The sequence below is a fragment of the Jaculus jaculus genome, chromosome 13, assembly GCF_020740685.1.
Source record: "Jaculus jaculus isolate mJacJac1 chromosome 13, mJacJac1.mat.Y.cur, whole genome shotgun sequence".
NCBI lineage: Eukaryota > Metazoa > Chordata > Mammalia > Rodentia > Dipodidae > Jaculus > Jaculus jaculus.
The window spans coordinates 24,099,756-24,118,441 of NC_059114.1; the positions used below are offsets into that span (position 1 = coordinate 24,099,756).

At 41.5% G+C, this 18,686-nt stretch overlaps 1 protein-coding gene across 3 annotated transcripts in view; it reads right to left on the reverse strand.

Moving 5' to 3' along the window:
- Hectd4 (HECT domain E3 ubiquitin protein ligase 4) overlaps positions 1 to 18,686 on the reverse strand; it is a 227,454-nt gene that overhangs the window by 181,371 nt on the left and 27,397 nt on the right. The gene's annotated exons all lie outside the window — the stretch shown is intronic.

Below are 18,686 nucleotides of genomic sequence, written 5' to 3' on the forward strand. Positions count from 1 at the left end.
ATGTGTGTGGCCACATCCAACTTTTTCCATGGGTGCTGAGAGAATTAAATTCACCTAGCCTCAGGCCCTCATGTTTGCACAGTAGAAACCATCTCCCCGGTCTCTAATACTCTTATTTAAAATCTGGATTAGGACCGGGTTTGGTGGCATAAACCGTTAATCCCAGCACTCAGGAAGCAGAAGTAGGAGAGTCACTGTGAGTTCAAGGCCACCCTGAGACTACATAGAAAATTCAAGGTCAGTCTGAGCTACAGTGAGATCCTACCTCAAGGGAGAAAAACATCTAGATGAGAAGCCAGGTGTGGTAGCACCTGCACTTAATCCCAGCACTCAGGAGGCAGAGATAAAAGGACAGCTGTGAGTTCAAGGCCAAGCTAGGACTACAGTTGAGTTCCAGATCAGCCTAGGTTACAGTGAGACTCTACCTCAAAAAAAAAAAAAAAAATCCAGATTAGGGCTGGAGAGTTAAAGGTACTTTACAAAGCATGACAGCTCGGGTTCAATTCCCCAATACCCTCTCCACATAAAGCCAGAGAAGACAAAGTGTGCATGTGTCTGGCATTCATCTGCAACGCCAAAAGGCCCTCACATGCCCATGCACTCATTTGCACTCTCTCTCAAATAAATGTCATTTCTAAAATCCAGATTAAAAAGGCCATGTGCTTTGCATGCTTCAAGCAGCTGGCACAATTCTTGGCACCAAAAATACATGCATGCATGCATACATACATACATGCATACATACATACATACCATACCATACCATACCATAACGTGCACATATAAATTGAGATTAGATCTAATTGAAAGAACCCAAGGCCAGTTATGGCTGTGGAAGCCAATAATCCCAGCACTTATAAGGCTGAGGCAGGAAGAGGGAGATTTCAAGACCAGATGAAAAGAACAAAGGAGGGAAAGAAGGAGGGCCTAGGCTGAGGAGATGGCTCAGGAGTTGGCTCAGGAGTTTTTTGCTTGCAACACACACAAAATACACACATGCAAACCAACAAACAAATAAATCATATTTTTTAAAAGCTTTCCAAGCTGGATATGGTGGTGGATTTGGTGTCTCGTACCCTTAAGTCCAGTACTTGGGAGGCTAAGGTAGAAAGATCACCATGAGTTCCACATCTCAGAGTAAAATCCCTGACTAGCCTGGGCTAAAGTGAGAGCTTGCCTCAAAAATCAAAAGCTTTCCAGTATTGACTTTGTGACTTTTACCACCAAATACAACTCTCATATAAAATACGTATGTAGTCCACATATACTTTTACTTATGGTATACTGATCATCTACTTAGGGTCACTGAAGTAACTACTAATAAAATGCATGTCAAAGCATGGTGGTGCACGCGTTTAATCCCAGCACTCAGAAGGCAGAGGTAAGAGGATCACTGTGAACTTGAGGCCAGCCTGAGACTACATAGTGAATTCCATGTCAGCCTGGGCTAGAGTGAAAACCTACCTTGAAAAACTGAAAAAAAAAAATGCAATATAGGTTTTTACTATACTCAATAATTTAAAAAGGGGCTGGGAGGCTTAGCAGTTAAGATGCTTGCCTACAAGGCCTAAGAACCCAGGTTTGATTCTCTAGGTCCCACATGAGCAAGATACATAAGGTGGCACATGTGTCTGGAGTTTGTTTGCAGTGGTTGGAGGCCCTGGTGCACTCATTCTCTATCTACTTCTTTCTTTCCCTCCCCCCACCCCTCTCTCTCTCAAATAAATTAATTAATTAAATATTTTTTAAAAGAATCAAAAAAGTACCAGGTGAGGTGGTTCATGTCTTTAATCCTAGTACTCAAGAGGCTGAGGTAGAAAGACTGTCATGAGTTCAAGGCCAGCCTGGGCTACATAGTGAGCTCTAGGTTAGCCTGAGCTAGAGTAAAACTTTGCTTCAAAAAAAAAATAAAATCAAAAAGCAACCCAGGGACTGGAGAGATGGCTTAGTAGTTAAGGAATTTGCCTGCAAATCCTAGTGACCTGAGTTCATTCCCCATTACCCTCATAAAGCCAGACACAAAAAGTGATACATACTTCTGGAGTTTGTTTGCAGTGGCTAGAGGCCCCGGCATGCCCATCCCCTCTCTCTGTCTCTCTCCTCTCTGTCTCTCTCTCTCTCTCTCTCTGTCTGTCTCTACTTGAAATAAGATGAAAAAAAATTAAATAAACAACTCAATAGTATTATATCCAGTAGGCTGGAGAGATGGCTTAGTGGTTAAGGTACTTGCCTATGAAGCCTAAGGACCCATGTTCAATCTCTTTCCAGATCTCATGTAAGCCAGACACACAAAGGTGAGGCAAGCGCAAGGTCTCACATGTCCACTAGCTGGTACAAGCATCTGTAGTTCAATTGCAATGCCTGAGGCCCTAGTGCACCAATTCTCTCTCTTAAAAAAATAAAATAAATATATACATCTTAAACTGAAAGTGCTTCAAGGTACATAAAATAATATGCATGATAGAATCTCTAGCTAACTCCAAGTATCACAATTACCTAGTAAAAACTATATAATATCTCTATTTTTCTGACAATTCTATTTTATGAGTACTTCAGTTGTAGTTTTAGTACTTGATTTGAAAGATGAGTATTATGAAAGGGTTTCAGTTATAATTAACCAATACACAATATACACACTTGAATGACAGTCGTGTTTATTGATTTGGTAGTATCTAAAGTACATGATGTCTTCAAAAGCCATTAGAAGGGCTGGTGAAATGGCTTAGCAGTCCCCATGTAAGCCAGATGCACAAGAGGGTGCATGCATCTGGAGTTCAGTTGCAGTGGCTAGATGCCCTGGCATTCCCATTTCTCTCCACCTCCCCCCACTGCCCCGCGCGCCTTCTCTCTCTCCTTACAAATAAATAAATAAAATAAAAAATTTGATTACAATAAAATTTTAAGCCATTATATTATTCAGCACTATTCATTTCAATGGCCCCAAATGAAACTAACAATTGTCCACTGTGCTGCTGCTTTTAGAATACTGAAGTTGAAGGTCATTGCTTAAAAACATTTCCTGAAGACATCCTACCTTTGAATTTTAGTAACTCAGCTATGAAAGATCTATTCTGGTACTTATGAATATTGAATGACTTGTCTCAGCTCCCAACGTAAAACCACTGCTCTCAGTAACTGCTCCTGACCAAAATATCATTAGAAAATAAATAGTTTTCTCTTTTTTTTCTTAAGGTGAGAAAGCTATTTCAAGAAAAGGGAAGATCCCTGTCATCCTTAATCAGAAAGGTCACGAACTGTATTTTACTGATAAATGTTGAAGTAACCCCAATTAAAGAAGCAGCTAACAAAGTAATTTATAGCTTCTTTTTCTTTCTCTCTCCTTCCTTCCCTCCCTCCTTCCCTTTCTCTGCTTGCAAATAAATAATCAATAAAAATACTTTTTTGTCATGAGTTTGAGGCCACCCTGAGACTAAGGAGTGAATTCCAGGTCAGTTTGAACTACAGCGAGACCCTACCTCAAAAAAACAACAAAAATAATTTTAATAAAAGACTAATACTTGATTTCATTAGTATTCACAGTAAGGAAAGTGTGGGTATCTTTTTTTCTCTGTTAAAAGAAAGGGTGGGCTGGGGAGATGGCTCAGCAGTTGAAGGCACTTGCTTGCAAAATCTTGTACCACTATGCCATATTCAAACAAATTATATATATATATATATATATTTTTTTTTTTTTTTTTTTTTTTTTTAGGTAGGGTCTCACTCTGGCTCAGGCTGACCTGGAATTCACTATGTAGTCTCAGGGTGGCCTCGAACTCACGGCGATCCTCCTACCTCTGCCTCCCGAGTGCTGGGATTAAAGGCGTGTGCCACCACGCCCAGCTTATATATATATATATATATTTTTTTTTTTTTAAGGCAAGCCCAACAGACTGGCTTGGCTTGGTTCTTTTTTTTTTTTTTTTTTTTTTTTTTTGGCTTTTCAAGGTAGGGTCTCACTCTAGCTCTGGCTAAATGGAATTCATTATGTAGTCTCAGGTTGGCCTCGAACTCTCAGAGTTCCTCCTACCTCTGCTCTTGAGTGCTAGGATTAAAGACATGTGCCACCACGGCTGGCTAGGCCTTTTCTTTTCCTTATGAGAGACAGCAAGAGTGCACATGGGCAAAAGGGAGGGAGGGAGAGAAAGAATTGGTGCACCAGGGCCTCCAGCCACTGTAATCAAGCTCCAGATGTGTGTGCCACTTTGTACACAAGTGTGACCTTGTGTCTGAGATAAACATTGAGTATCCTCAGGGTCTGTCTTCTGTCTCCTTCACCTTTTTTTTTTTTTGAAATAAGGTCTTGCTCTAACTCAGAACCTAGAACCTGGAATTCACTATGTCCTCTCAGGCTGGCCTTGAATTTACCACAATCTTCCTACCTCAGCCTCCAGAGTGCTGGGATTAAAGGCATGCATCACTACGCCCAGCTGGTTCAGTTTGTTTAGCTAGTAAGTGAAACTGGATTTTCCCAGAGCCTCTTTTGAATAACTGCTGCTGATAGTAGGACTATTAGAACTGTGAAGATTTAGATACATTAAGAAATCCCAGCCATGGGACTGAAGAGATGGTTTAGCAGTTAAGGCATTTGCCTGCAAAGCCAAAGGATCGCAGTTCAATTCTCCAGGACCCACATAAGCCAGATGCATGAGGGGGTGTATGCATCTGGAGTTTGTTTACAGTGGCTGGAGGCCCTGACGTGCCCATTCTCTCCCCTTCTTTCTGCCTCTTTCTTTCTCTCTCAAATAAATAAAGAAAGAAAGAAGAAAAAAAGAAATTCCAGCCATTCTGGGCATGGTGGCACATACCTTTAATCCTAACACTCAGGAGGCAGAGACAGGAGGATAGCTGTGAGTTTGAGGCCATCCTGAGATGACATAGTAAATTCCATGTCAGCCTGTATCAGAGTGAGACCCTACCTCAAAAAACAGAAGAAGGAATCCCAGCAAGGCGCAGTTGGTCATATCTACAACCCCAACTCATGAGAGGTAGAGACAGAAGGATCAAGAGTTAAAGATCATCCTCAAGACCTTCCTGGGCTACATGAGAGATCTTGTCTTCAAAAAGCAACAGAAACCAGGCGTGGTGGTGCACACTTTTAATCCCAGCACTCAGGAGGCAGAGGTAGGAGGATCACTGTGAGTTCAAGGTCAGTCTGAGACTACAGAGTGAATTCCATGCAAGACCCTACCTTGAAAAACCAAACCAGGGGCTAGAGAGGCTCAATTCCCCAGGACCCACATAAGCCAGATGGGCAAGGTGGCATATGCATCTGGAGTTCTTTAGCTGTGGCTGGAGGACATGGCACACTCATAGTCTCTCTCTCTCTCTCTCCCTCCCTCCCGCCCTCCCTTCCTCCCTCCCTCCCTCTCTCTCTCTCTCTCTCTCTCTCTCTCTTTCTCTCTTTCTCCCTGCCTCTTTCTCTGTCACTTTCAAATAAATAAATAAAAATAAACAAAAAATTATTTTAAAAAAGCAAAACCAAACCAAAAAAGCACAGAAAAAGAAAGCCCTATTCAGTTAGACATGGTGGACTGATGCATGTCTATCATAACTAACACTTGGGAGGCTGACACAAGAGGACCCCAAGTTCAAGGCCTGCTGCCTGAGCTACAAAGTGACTCCAACAATAGCCTCAGCTACAAGTGAGACCCTGTTTCAGAACAACCAAAAATGCAAATATAAGCTTAAAATACATCATAATTCCAGTGCCAACAATCCTATTTCTATTCTGCAATGGTAGGATTTCACTTTAGCTCAGGCTGACCTGGAATTTACTATGTAGTCTCAGGGTAGCCTCAAACTCGTGGCGATCCTCCTACCTCTGCCTCCCAAATGCTGGGATTAAAGTCATGCACCATCATACCCGGATATTTAAATATATTTTATTTTTATTCCTACAATACAAAGTCCAGCCACTACAACAAAGAACTGTGTGACCCAAATGTCAACAGTGCAAAGGTTGGAAACCATGTTCTGTAGTGACCAACTAACAAGTGCATGGTCACCTACTTCCATCTGATATTGACTAACACTACACAATCTCTCACAAGAGATAAACACATCCTGGTTTGTAGAATTTGTCACTCCTCAGAATCATACACAGGAGGGATTCTGATAGCATGCTGACTTTGCATGCAAGGTGTAGAGAATTTACTAGGTACCTGAAGGATTCTAACAGTCTATAAGCCCCGATGTGTTTCTCTGCATCTTCTGCATGGAAACTCAGTATGTTTTGAATTGAATCTCCTGAAATAAAGCTCAGGACCTGGCACATGGCAATCACTCAAAAGAATTTGCTAATATTATTTCAGAAGAATTTTATTCACTCAAAGTTATTTCAAATTCATTCAGTATAGCTTTTCCATCCCCAAGCACCAGAGAACCTGGCATATGCTAAGTGAAAATATTCAATAAGTATTGACTGAATAAGTGAAGGAATAAAACAGAACTCAGCTGTGCACACCTTTCCTCTCAAAGCAAAGCAAAACAACAGAAGGAGCAACAGACAATGAGGTGCCCTTCCAAATGCACACCCTAACCAGCACTTCTCTGTAAGACCTCTGGCCTCCATCCCATCTTCCTCAGACAGGCTGTCAGCTGCTGACCTGAACAAGGAACCCAAAATCAATGCCATCCAATTTGGTTGTCAGATCAGAGATATTATATCCACACCTGTGGGATATAATGGTTGGTCTGTGTTAAGCAAGAATACAAAGAAGGCACTCAGTGGTGACAATGACTCAATAAAAATCTCTGATGATCATGACTCTTCACTAAGGACGCCCGAGAGACATGAGAAATGTTGCCTACTGTATGCCACAGACTCTTGACCTTTTCTCAAATTCGGGCTCACAGCTGTCTAGTGAAAGGCACTTGGAAACTCATCAATCATCTCTCGCTTCACTAGTTATTTCTTCAAAATTAAAAGACAACACTTAGAATTCAAATCCATCCCTCTCCTAAGTCTGCAAAGACAATATGTTCAGAAAAACTAACCAACTATCTACAACTAACTGTACCTTGCCTAGCTAGAGAGTTATGTGTTGCTGGGAGCAAGAAGTATAAAGCAACTATGGAGAACATAATACATGTACCTAAAGTGTTGTTCAACTCCCTTCATGGAAGAGCTGGGGCAAAGCCAGACATTTCTGGTGGAGAAATTGACATATCAGGTACTGCTCACCCAAAATAACAGGACTACAGCTGAAAGGCATAAACATATCCATTTTCCTTTCCTTTGCACAATGGAAAGTCTACTTTGAATCATAACCTATAGGATCACTTGTCACTAGCTGAACTCACTGCTGAACTATTGACTCTACCCTATGATACTAAGAATATTCAGATTTTATGGTTTTACCTGGAAGCCATAACTTTTTAGCTCTAAAAGTATTGAATATTGGCACTTAGCATATTATTAATTAAAAGTAAATTGTTAAAAGTAAAATACAGTGGGGTGTGGTGGCACACGCCTTTAATCCCAGCACTCAGGAGGCCGAGGTGGGAGGATCGCCGGGAGTTTGAGGCCACCCTGAGACTACATAGTGAGTTCCAGGTCAGCCTGAGCTACAGTTGAGACCCTACCTGGAAAAACAAAAACAAAAGTAAAATACACTGGGCACAGTGGTACATGCCTTTAATCCCAGCACTTGGGAAGCAGAGGTAGGAGGATTGCCATGAGATCAAGGCGAGACTTTACCTCTGAAAACCAAAAGACGCAAAATCAAAAACAAAAAAAGAAAGTAAAATATATAAAATGCCCCATCTTTTTTTAAAATTTGTGTTTATTTATTTGAGAGAAAAAGGCAGATAGACTGAGAGAATAGGCACACCAGGGGCTCTAGCCTCTGCAAACAAATTCCAGACACACGCACTACCTGTGTGTCTGGCTTATATGGGTTCTGGGGAGTCGAACCTGGATCCTTTGGCTTTGCAGGGAAGCACCCTAAGCCATCTCTCTAGCCCTTGTTTGTTTGTTTGTTTGTTTGTTTTTAAGTTTTTCAAGGAAAGGTCTTGCTCTAAGCCCAGGCTGACCAAGAACTCACTATGTAGTCTCAGGGTGGCCTCAAACTCACGGCGATCCTCCCACCTCGGCCTCCTGAGTGCTGGGATTTGAAAAATGCCCCATCTTAATGTTGCTTTCAGTATCACTTCTGAGTTAGAAAATATTTGCCTACAAATGATACAAGAATAATTATACAAAAATATTCCATATTGGAAAATATCTATGGAGTTAAAGTTGTTTCTGTCAGATTTTTAAAAATTAATTTGAGGGGGGTGGCTGGAGAGATGGCTTAGTGGTTAAGGGTGCTTGCCTGCAAAGCCTAAGGACCCAGGCTTAATACCCTAGGATCTATGTAAACCAGATGCACAATATGTTCAGAAAAACTAACCAACTAGCTACAACTAACTGTACCTTTCCAATATGGGGCTATAGAGTGAGTTCCAGATCAGCCTGAGCTAGAGTGAGACTCTACCTTAAGGGGGGGAAAAATCAAATAACTAAAACAAACATAAACAAATAAAAAATTATATATTTCACAGAAAGGGGGCAATGCTGAATTTAAATTTTCTTTCTTTCGTTTTTTTTTTCAAGGTAGGGTTAGGCTGACCTGGAATTCATTTATGTAGTCTCAGGGTAGCCTCAAACTCACAGTGATCCTCCTACCTCGGCCTCAAGTGCTGGGATTAAAGGCATGAGCCACCACACCTAACTCTGAATTTAAAATTCCTAATGATAAATAAATTAGTATCTGTTAAGTAGACTTTTTGAAAAATGAGACTCTTGGTTCTGGGAAGATTGCTCAGCAGTCAAGAGCACTTGCTACATAATCATGAGGACCTGAGTTCAACCCCTAGCACCCACATAAAAAGCCAGACATGCCTATAACCTCAGTCCTGAGTGAGGATAAGACTGGAGGATTGCTAGGACTCCTGGTCATCCAGCTCTGGAACTCACAGGGTATATGCATCTATATTCACCACACAAACACTTCAAAATGTATAAAGTAAATTTTTAAGAAAGGAAGGAAGGAAGGCAGGCAGGCAGGCAGGCTGGGGAGGTGGCCCAGGGTTAATTCCCCAGTGTCCACATAAAGCCAGATGCACAATATGGCACATGTGTCTGATGTTTGTTTGCAGCAACAAGAGGCCCTGACAGGTTATATGTTTATCTATTTCAAATATATAAATGCTTTTAAAAATTAAGAAAAATGAAACTCCAGGGCTGGAGAGATGGCTTAGCAGTTAAGGTGCTTGCCTGCCAAGCCTAAGGATGCAGGTTTGATTCTCCAGGTCCTACATAAACCAGATGCACATGATGGTACACACATCTGGAATTTATTTGCAGTGGCTAGAGTACCTCTCTAGGCTCTCTGTCTCTAATGAATAAATAAATAAAAATAAATTTAAAATTAAAAAAGAAAAATGAGGGGCTGGAGAGATGGCTTAGTGGTTAAGCGCTCGCCTGTGAAGCCTAAGGACCCCGGTTCGAGGCTCGGTTCCCCAGGTCCCACGTTAGCCAGATGCACAAGGGGGCGCACGTGTCTGGAGTTCGTTTGCAGAGGCTGGAAGCCCTGGAGCGCCCATTCTCTCTCTCTCCCTCTATCTGTCTTTCTCTCTGTGTCTGTTGCTCTCAAATAAATAAATTAAAAATGAACAAAAAAATATTAAAAAAAAAAAAAAGAAAAATGAGACTCCAAAGTTGAATGTGGTAGCACATGCCTGTAATCCCAGCACAAAGGAGGCTGAGGCAGGATTAAGAGGTTGAGGCCAGCCTGAGGTAGACAGCAAGATTCTGTAAGACGCAATGAAGAAAGAAAGAGAGAGGGAGAGAGAGAGAGAGAGAAGGAAGGAAGGAGAGAGACAGAAAGAAAGAAAGAAAGAAAGAAAGAAAGAAAGAAAGAAAGAAAGAAAGAAAGAAAGAAAGAAAGAAAGGGGAGAGAGGAAAAGAGAGGAGAGGAGGGGAGGGGAGAGGAGAGGAGAGGAGGGGAGGGGAGAGGAGAGGAGAGGAGAGGAGGGGAGGGGAGAGATGGAGGGAGAAAAATGAGATTCTAAAATTGGAAATAAGGTAATAGCTAATACACAAGCCAGATAAACTTACGGAATGTAATTGCATTTCAATGACCTAACACTAACCATCAATATGTATATGTATATACCTTAGACCCAGGGAAAGAAGAAGGAGCTATGGTTTACAAGCTTCTTTATAGTCCAAGAGTGGGATGGATGCATCACACTCTGTGGTTGCTTGCTCACTCGCTCACTTGCTCAGGACAGAAAGAGAAGCCCACGGCAGGTGGTGAGAACTGCTGACTTAGAACATAAGGACAGCATATTGGCCCAAGCTGTGTTTGCTCTCATGCCAACTGCTTACCAGATGAACCATAAACACATGTCATTTGTATGGATGACATGTAATAGGACAATACACAGAATTCTATGCTTGAGCCCTCCAGAAATAGCTCTCTTCTTAGTTTGACAGACCAGAGAGATTATAGGTCAGGAGATAAATGGTGGGACACAGTGAACTTATATAAGGTGAATATTTTAAAGGGTTGCATTCTAACTGTGGATGGGAAAAAAAAATCCTTTAAATTTTTTTTTTTTAATTAACTTAATTTTTTTTCCCCCAGGTAGGGTCTCACTCTAGCCCAGGCTGACCTGGAATTCACTACGGAGTCTCAGGGTGGCCTCGAACTCACAGCGATCCTCCTACCTCTGCCTCCTGAGTGCCGGGGTTAAAGGCGTGCACCACCATACCCGGCAAATCTTATATTTAAACAAACCATTTTAGAACAGAGAAAAGTGATTGCCTTGATATTAACAAATAAACTACATTAACACAAGAGTTATTTACTAGGGACTACATTAGGAGGCCTTGTATGTACTGGGTGACCCTAGCATCATTCTATCTGTATTATCATCTCTATAGCCAGATCAACAACATGACAGAGAAGAACAAGCCTCACCAAGCCAATTCTGGTGCACCCTTGAAATAGGTTCTATAATGTTCCTGGAAATTATGTCCAACAGAACTAAAGGTCAAAGACAGAATACTAAAGCATGTAGAGCATAATCCTACTTTTACTAAAGATGTGTATGTATATTGGGTATTTATATGTGTAAGAGAGGAGCAGAGAGAGCAGTATATTCAAAAGTCTCAAAACAGGGAATTCTGGGTTTTTAATCTCCATTTTCCAGCACATACAATAAAAACAAAGTTCCTCTGAATGGGGAAGGGAGGAATACATTATCATAGGAAAGTGCTGAAAATATACATCAAGTGAATTTGGCAATGAAACAAAGAACATTTTACTACTTATTTACCTAGCGAGGTTCAGACCCAGTCTGGGCTAGAATAAGATCCTACCTGAAAAAAAACTAAAATAAAAGCCAGGCATGGTGACCCAAGCCTTTTAATCCTAGTACTAGGGAGGGCTGAGGTAGAATGGCTGTGAGTTCAAAGCCAACCTGGGCTAGAGTAAGACCCTGCTTCAACAATCCAAATAAAAGGCTTGAGAGATGGTTTAGCGGTTAAAGCATTTGCCTGCAAAGCCAAAGGACCTCAGTTCAAGTCCCCAAGATGCAGATGAAGCAAGATGAGCAAAGTGGCCCATGCATCTGGAGTCTGCAGCACCTGGAGGCCCTAGAACCCATTCTCTCTGTCTCTCTTCTATCTGTCTCTGCTTGCAAATAAATAAATAAATAATTTTTTTTTAAGTCCAGGACTGAAAAAACAATCCAGGACTGGTCAAGCATGGTGGTGCATGCCTTTAGTCCCAGAACTTGGGAGGCAGAGGTAGGAGGATCACCATGAGCTCCAAGCCACCCTGAGACTACACAGTGAATTCCAGGTCAGCCTGGCCTAGAGTGAGACCCTACCCTGAAAAAAAAAAAAAAAAAAAAAGAAACAGAAACAAATAATAAATAAAAAAATAAATCCAGGACTGGATTAGCACCTGGCTTAGCAGTTAAGGCACTTGCCTGTGAAGCCTAAGGACCCAGGTTCAATTCTCTAGGTCCCACATAAGCCAGATGTACATGGTGGTGAATGTGTCCGGAGTTCGTTTGCAGTGGCCAGAGGCCCTGGCACGCCCATCTCTTTCTCTCCCTGTCTCTAATAAATAAGTAAATAAAAGAATCAGACCCTGATGACTCTTAAAAGCCAGGCGTGGTGGCGCACACCCTTAATCCCAGCACTTGGGAGGCAGAGGTAGGAGGAACACCATGAATGCAAGGCCACCTTGAGACTACATAGTGAATTCCAGGTCAGTCTGGACCTGAATGAAAACCTACCTCAAAAACTTAAAAAAAAAAAAATCCAGGGCTGGAGAGATGGCTTAGTGGTTAAGTGCTTGCCTGTGAAGCCTAAGGACCCCGGTTCGAGGCTCGGTTCCCCAGGTCCCACGTTAGCCAGATGCACAAGGGGGTGCACGCGTCTGGAGTTCATTTGCAGAGGCTGGAAGCCCTGGCGCGCCCATTCTCTCTCTCCCCCTCTATCTGTCTTTCTCTCTGTGTCTGTCGCTCTCAAATAAATAAATAAATAAAAAATTTTTAAAAATCCAAAGAGAAAAAAAAAATGCACACAAAGAAGCCTAGAAATACTGTATATGACATTTAAATTTTTGTTGTATGACACTTGCACATCAAGTTATTCTCCATGGAAGAGTTTATCTAATTGACAAACAGAAGCCATGCTACCCAGGAAGGAGTCAAATGAAAACAGTTTTGCTTTGCTTGTTGATTTATGAATCATAACTTATTCATGCTGGCAACAGATGGCAAAAGAAATTGGCCCCGGGTGCAGTTATGGCAGTACAAATATGGGGGTCAGCAGGAAATACATTATTCTTAATTTTAACCTTTTCCTAGAAGCAGTGCCTGGAATGTTATGGAGTGGAAATGAGTGAACAGGTGTAGGAGGTTTTTATTTTTGGCAAGGGCTGATGGCAAAACAGAATGCTGAGTATGACTAAAGAAGTCTACTTAATTCTAGAAAAGCAACAAAGAAGGTTGGAATGCCTTAAATAACTTTATTTTTCAAAAAACTTAAATTATTTTTATTTATTTATTTGAGAGAGTGGCAGGTAGACATAGGATGGGCATGCCAGGTCTTCCAGCCTCTGCAAACTCCAGATGCATGTGCCACTTTGTATATCTGACTTACAAGGGTCCTGAGGAATCTAACCAGGATCCTTTGGCTTTTCAGGCAAGCGCCTTAACCACTAAGCCATCTCTCCAACCCAGAATCCATTTTATTTTGAAAAACAGGGCTGGAGAGATGGCTTAGTGGTTAAGGCGCTTGCCTGAAAAGCCAAAGGACCCTGGTTTCACTCTCCAGGACCTACGTAAGCCAGGTGCACAAGGTGATGCATGCATCTGGAGTTTGTTTGCAGTGGCTGGAGGCCCTGGTGTGCCCATTCTCTCTCTTTCTCTCATTAATAAATAAATAACATATATTTAAAAAATAAAATGTATTTCATGCTTTTTGATTATTTTTCTACTTCCAGATCATATTGAAACTATGACTTCCTTCCCTGCCCTACCCCGAGGTAGAGTCTCACTCTAGCCCAGGCTGACCTGGAACTCACTATGTAGTCTTAGGGTGGCCTCAAACTCACAGAGATCCTCCACCTCTGCCTCCCAAGTGCTGGGATTAAAAGTGTACGCCACCACGCCCGGCCATGACATATTTTTTTAGGTTTTATTTCTTTATTTCTTTATTTATTACAGAGAGAGAAAGAGGCAGATAGAAAGAAAGAGAGAATGGGCAAGCCAGGGCCTCTAGCCACTGCAAACAAACTCCAGACGCATATGCCCCAGGGTACATCTGGCTTACACGGGTCCTGGGGTATCAAACCAAGGTCCTTAGGCTTTGCAGGCAAATGCCTTGACCACTAAGCCATTTCCCCAGCCTGTCAAGACATAATTTTTTCTTTTTTTATTAATTTATTTTTTATTAACAACTTCCATGATTGCAAACAATATCCCATGGTAATGCCCTCCCTACACTTCCCCCTACCCAGAAATAGGGTCTCACGCCACTCAGGCTGACCTGGAATTCACTATATAGTCTCAGGTTGGCCTCGAACTCACAGCAATCTTCCTACCTCTGCCTCCTAAGTGCTGGGATTAAAGGCACGCGCCACCATGGCTGGCCTCCCACTTCCCCCTTTTATGGGTTTTTTTTTTTCAAGGTAGGGTCTCACTCTAGCCCAGGCTGACCTGGAATTCACTATGGAGTCTCAAGGTGGCCTCGAACTCACTGCAATCCTCCTACCTCTACCTCCCGAGTGCTGGGATTAAAGGTGTGCGCCACTACGCCCGGCTTAATCTCTCTTATTTTGATGTCATGATCTTTTTCCTCCTATTATGATGGTCTTGTGTAGATAGTGTCAGGCACTGTGAGGTCATGGACAGCCAGGTCATTTTGTGTCTGGAGGAGTACCACGACATATTTTTTTTTAATTTTTATTTATTTATTTGAGAGCGACAGACACAGAGAGAAAGACAGAGGGAGAGAGAGAGAATGGGTGTGCCAGGGCTTCCAGCCTCTGCAAACGAACTCCAGATGCGTGCACCCCCTTGTGCATCTGGCTAACGTGGGACCTGGGGAACCGAGCTTTGAACCGGGGTCCTTAGCTTCACAGGCAAGCGCTTAACCGCCAAGCCATCTCTCCAGCCCACCACGACATATTTTAAAAGCAAGATAAGAAGCCAAAACAGCTGGGCATGGTGGCACACACCAGCACTTGGAGGCAGAGGTAGGTGGATCACCTAGAGTTTGAGACTACCCTGAGATTATAGTGAATTCCAGGTCAGCCTGGGCTAGAGTGAGACTCCACTTCAAAAAAAAAAAAAAATGCTTTTTGGGGAGGTTGTATAACTTTAGTACTTTAAATTTCTTTGTTGTTTTTCTCAATACTATTATTTATGAGAGAGAAGGAGAAAGAATGGTAGCATCATGATCTCTCCCACTGCAAACAAAGTCCAAATGCATATACCACTTTGTGCATTTGACTGTACGTGGGTGCTGGGGAATCAAACCCCAGGTCAGCAGTCTTTGTAAAAATACTCCTTTAACTGATGAACCATTTCCCTAGGCCCAGTACTATTTGCATTTTTGTACTACTGTCTACTTAGAACTCAAAGCCTGGGGACTAGAGAGATGGCTTAGCAGTTAAGGCATTTGCCTGCAAAGCCAAAGGACTCTGGTTCAAGTCCCCAACAGACTGCCTTTAAAAAAAAAATTTACAATGATTGAGATGGGGAGGTAATATGATGGAGAATGGAATTTCAAAGGGGAAAGTGGGGGGGGGGAAGGGTGGGAATTACCATGGGATATTTTTTTATAAGCATGGAAAATGTTAATAAAAATTTTTTTAAAAATTTAAAAAGATTAAAAAATATATTTTATTTATTTATTTGTTTGACAGAGAAAGGCAGGAGAGAGAGAGAGAATGGGTGCACCAGGGCCTCCAGCCACTATAAACGAACTCCAGACACATGCATCACCTTATGCATCTGACTAACATGGGTCCTGAGGAATCAAACCTGAATCCTTTGGCTTTGCAGGCAAATGCCTTAATAGCTGAGCCATCCTTCCAGGCCCCATTTTTAAAAATAAATAAATTCATTTATTTATTTGAGAAAGAGAGAGAGAGAGAGAGAGAATGGGTGTGTCACATCCTCTAGGTACTGCAAATGAACTCCAAACACATGTGCCACCTTGTGCATCTGGCTAAAGCCATGAATACACGGATACTAAGGACGTGGGTCCTTTGGCTTTTCTGGCAAGTTCTTTAACTGCTAAGCCATCTCTCCAACCCCAGCCTTGTTTTTTTTCTATCTTTTTGAAAAACAGCAGAAATTTGTTACATAGCTCGTAGATAGACTTGTTTTTAACAAAACAAACAAAAGAAGGGCTGGAAGCCCGGCATGGTGACACACACCTTTAATCCAGCATTGGGTAGGCAGAGGTAGAAAGATCACCATGAATTGGAGACCACCCTGAGAATACAGAGTAAATTCAAGGTCAGCCTGGGCTACAGTGAGACCCTACCTTGAAAAAACAAAAAAAAGGGGGGATGCTGGAAAGATGGTGTAGCAGTTAAGGCACTTGCCTACAAAGCCTAAGGAACCAGGTTCAATTCCCCAGTACCCACATAAACCAGATACACATGGTGGCACATGTGTCTGGAGTTCATTTGCAGAGGCTGTAGGTCCTGGTGTACCCATTTTCATTCAAATTCTCTCTCTCTCTAATTAAATATATAATTTAAAAAAAAAAAGACAAGTTCTACAGATACTCAGTGCCAGATGTCTTGAAGTATCATTGTTTTTGTGTTAGCAAACCCAGAGAGGTTATTAAGTCCTTGACTTAGCACAGACCAACATAGAATGACAACCCCATGGAAACCAACCAAGGAATTTCCTAAAGCTAAGAATCTGACTGGACACCACCTAACCCGCAGTCAGCACTCCCAGGCTAAGCAGGACCTGACAACCTAGCAGTGTTGTCTGATAGCTTTGAGGTCCAAGGATGGCTTCATTATACTTAAATCCGGGTGAGGAGCTGTTTCTGGGTACCTTTCCATGCAAATGCATAGTTCACCAAACCTGTTCAATTTTCTTACATTATAAACATGCTCCTGGGAGAAAAAGCTATAAAATCATTAATCCATTTATAGATTTCATTCTTATCACTTCTCTCATAGAAGAACACATGATACCACTAGAGAATGACAGTTTCTAGTTTGTCTTTCACAGTTTCCATAATGCAGTTCTTCCCTGGGTTTCAACAATGACTGCAGAATAGAGATGAAGTGAGTTATTTTAAGAAACTACAACCAGATCTTTTCAAAGCAAAAATCCAATTCAAATTCTAAACTTTAACTTGAAATGTTAGACTTCAAGAATCATCTCCTTTCCTATGATTCATCTGCTTGCTAATGATATTTCAGAAATCTAATTTTTAAAAATATTTTTATTTATTTGAGAGACAGAGTGAATGAAAGAGAGTATGGGTGTACTAAGACCTCTTGCCACTGCAAACTCCAGATGCATGCACCACTTTGTGCATCTGGCTTTATGTAGGTACTGGGGAAATGAACCCAGGCCATCAGGGGTTGAAACAAGTACCATTAACTGCTGAGCCATCTCTCCAGCCCCAAAAATGTAACTTTTTTAAATGTGAAGGATAATTCTAGTATCAGCCAGCAGCTGACAAATGGAATATATGCTCAAGGCACTGACAATACTATTTGCTTATATTTTACTTTTATTTGATATGCATGTATGTGTGCACACATGCACATGCATGTATGGACACAGCAGGATCTCTTGCCACCACAAATGAAATTCAGATGTGTGTGTCACTTTGAATCTGGCTTTATGTAAGTGATGGGGAATTGAACCTGGGCTGGTAGACTTTATATGCAAGTACATTTAACTGCTGAGGCATCCCCTCAGCTCCAAGAATAACGGATTATTTATTTTAGGGTTTGTGTGTGTGTGTGTGTATGCACGTACATGGGCATACGAGGACCTCTTGCCATTGAAAATAAACTCCAGATGCATGCATCACTTTTGCTTCTGGCTTTACATGGGTACTGGGGAATTAAACCAAGGTGAGCAGGTTTTATTAGCAAGCACCTTTAACTGCTGAGCCATTTCCACAGCTCCAATAGTAATTTTTTTACATACTTGTCTGAAAAATCTTCATATTGGCTCCTAAGAGAAAGAGTGAGAGGGAAACATGGATGTATTATTGAATGTACCTAACAAAACAAGAGACAACACTGCACACCTCAAATTATTTTTGGTCATCACTACAAAACTATTCTTATTTCAAATTCTAGTTCAATTTCAAATGCTATGTACACTAAATTAAAGTACGGTGTGGTAGTTCACACCTGTAATCAAACTGAGACACTATCTCAAAGAAAAAAAAAGCCAGACATGGTGGCTCAAATCATTAATCTTAGCACTAGGGAGGTTGAGGTAGGATTCATTGTAAATTCAAATACAACCTGGGTTCCAGAGGTCAGCTTGGGCTAGACTAAAACCCTGCCTCAAACACATACTCACATCCACAAAAACTGTTTTCAAATCAAAGATGAGCTGGGCATGGTGGCACACGCCTTTAATCCTAGCACTTGGGAGGCAGAGGTAGAAGGATCATGATAAGTTTGAGGCCACCCTGAAAATACAGTGAATTCCAGGTCAGCCTGAGCTACAGCAAGACCTTTCCTCAATAAATAAATAAATAAGATTTGCCTAAAAAGACTTTTTTCATGTGTTATTCCATTGCATTATATGACTACAATTATCCAGTCACATTATGTAGATATTAAAAAGATGTGGATGAGGGGGCGGAAAGAATGTCAGAGTCACATGTTGGGTCATGATTTGCAGAGACATTTAGCATACCAATAACTGGGGACTAACTCCACAATGCACGACCCATTTACATCAACAAGGAGGGTATAATGGGAGGGGGTAGATCATAGATGAGCCTAAACAATGGTACCAAACTGCCTGTATTTGATGAAAAGAAAACTAATAAATCAAATTTAAAAAAAAAAAAAAAAAGAAGCTTAGGAAGACATGAAAAAAAAATAAAAAATAAAAAGATGTGGATGGTCTTAGTATTGTCAAGCAAAAATACCATTCTTTCAGGTGTC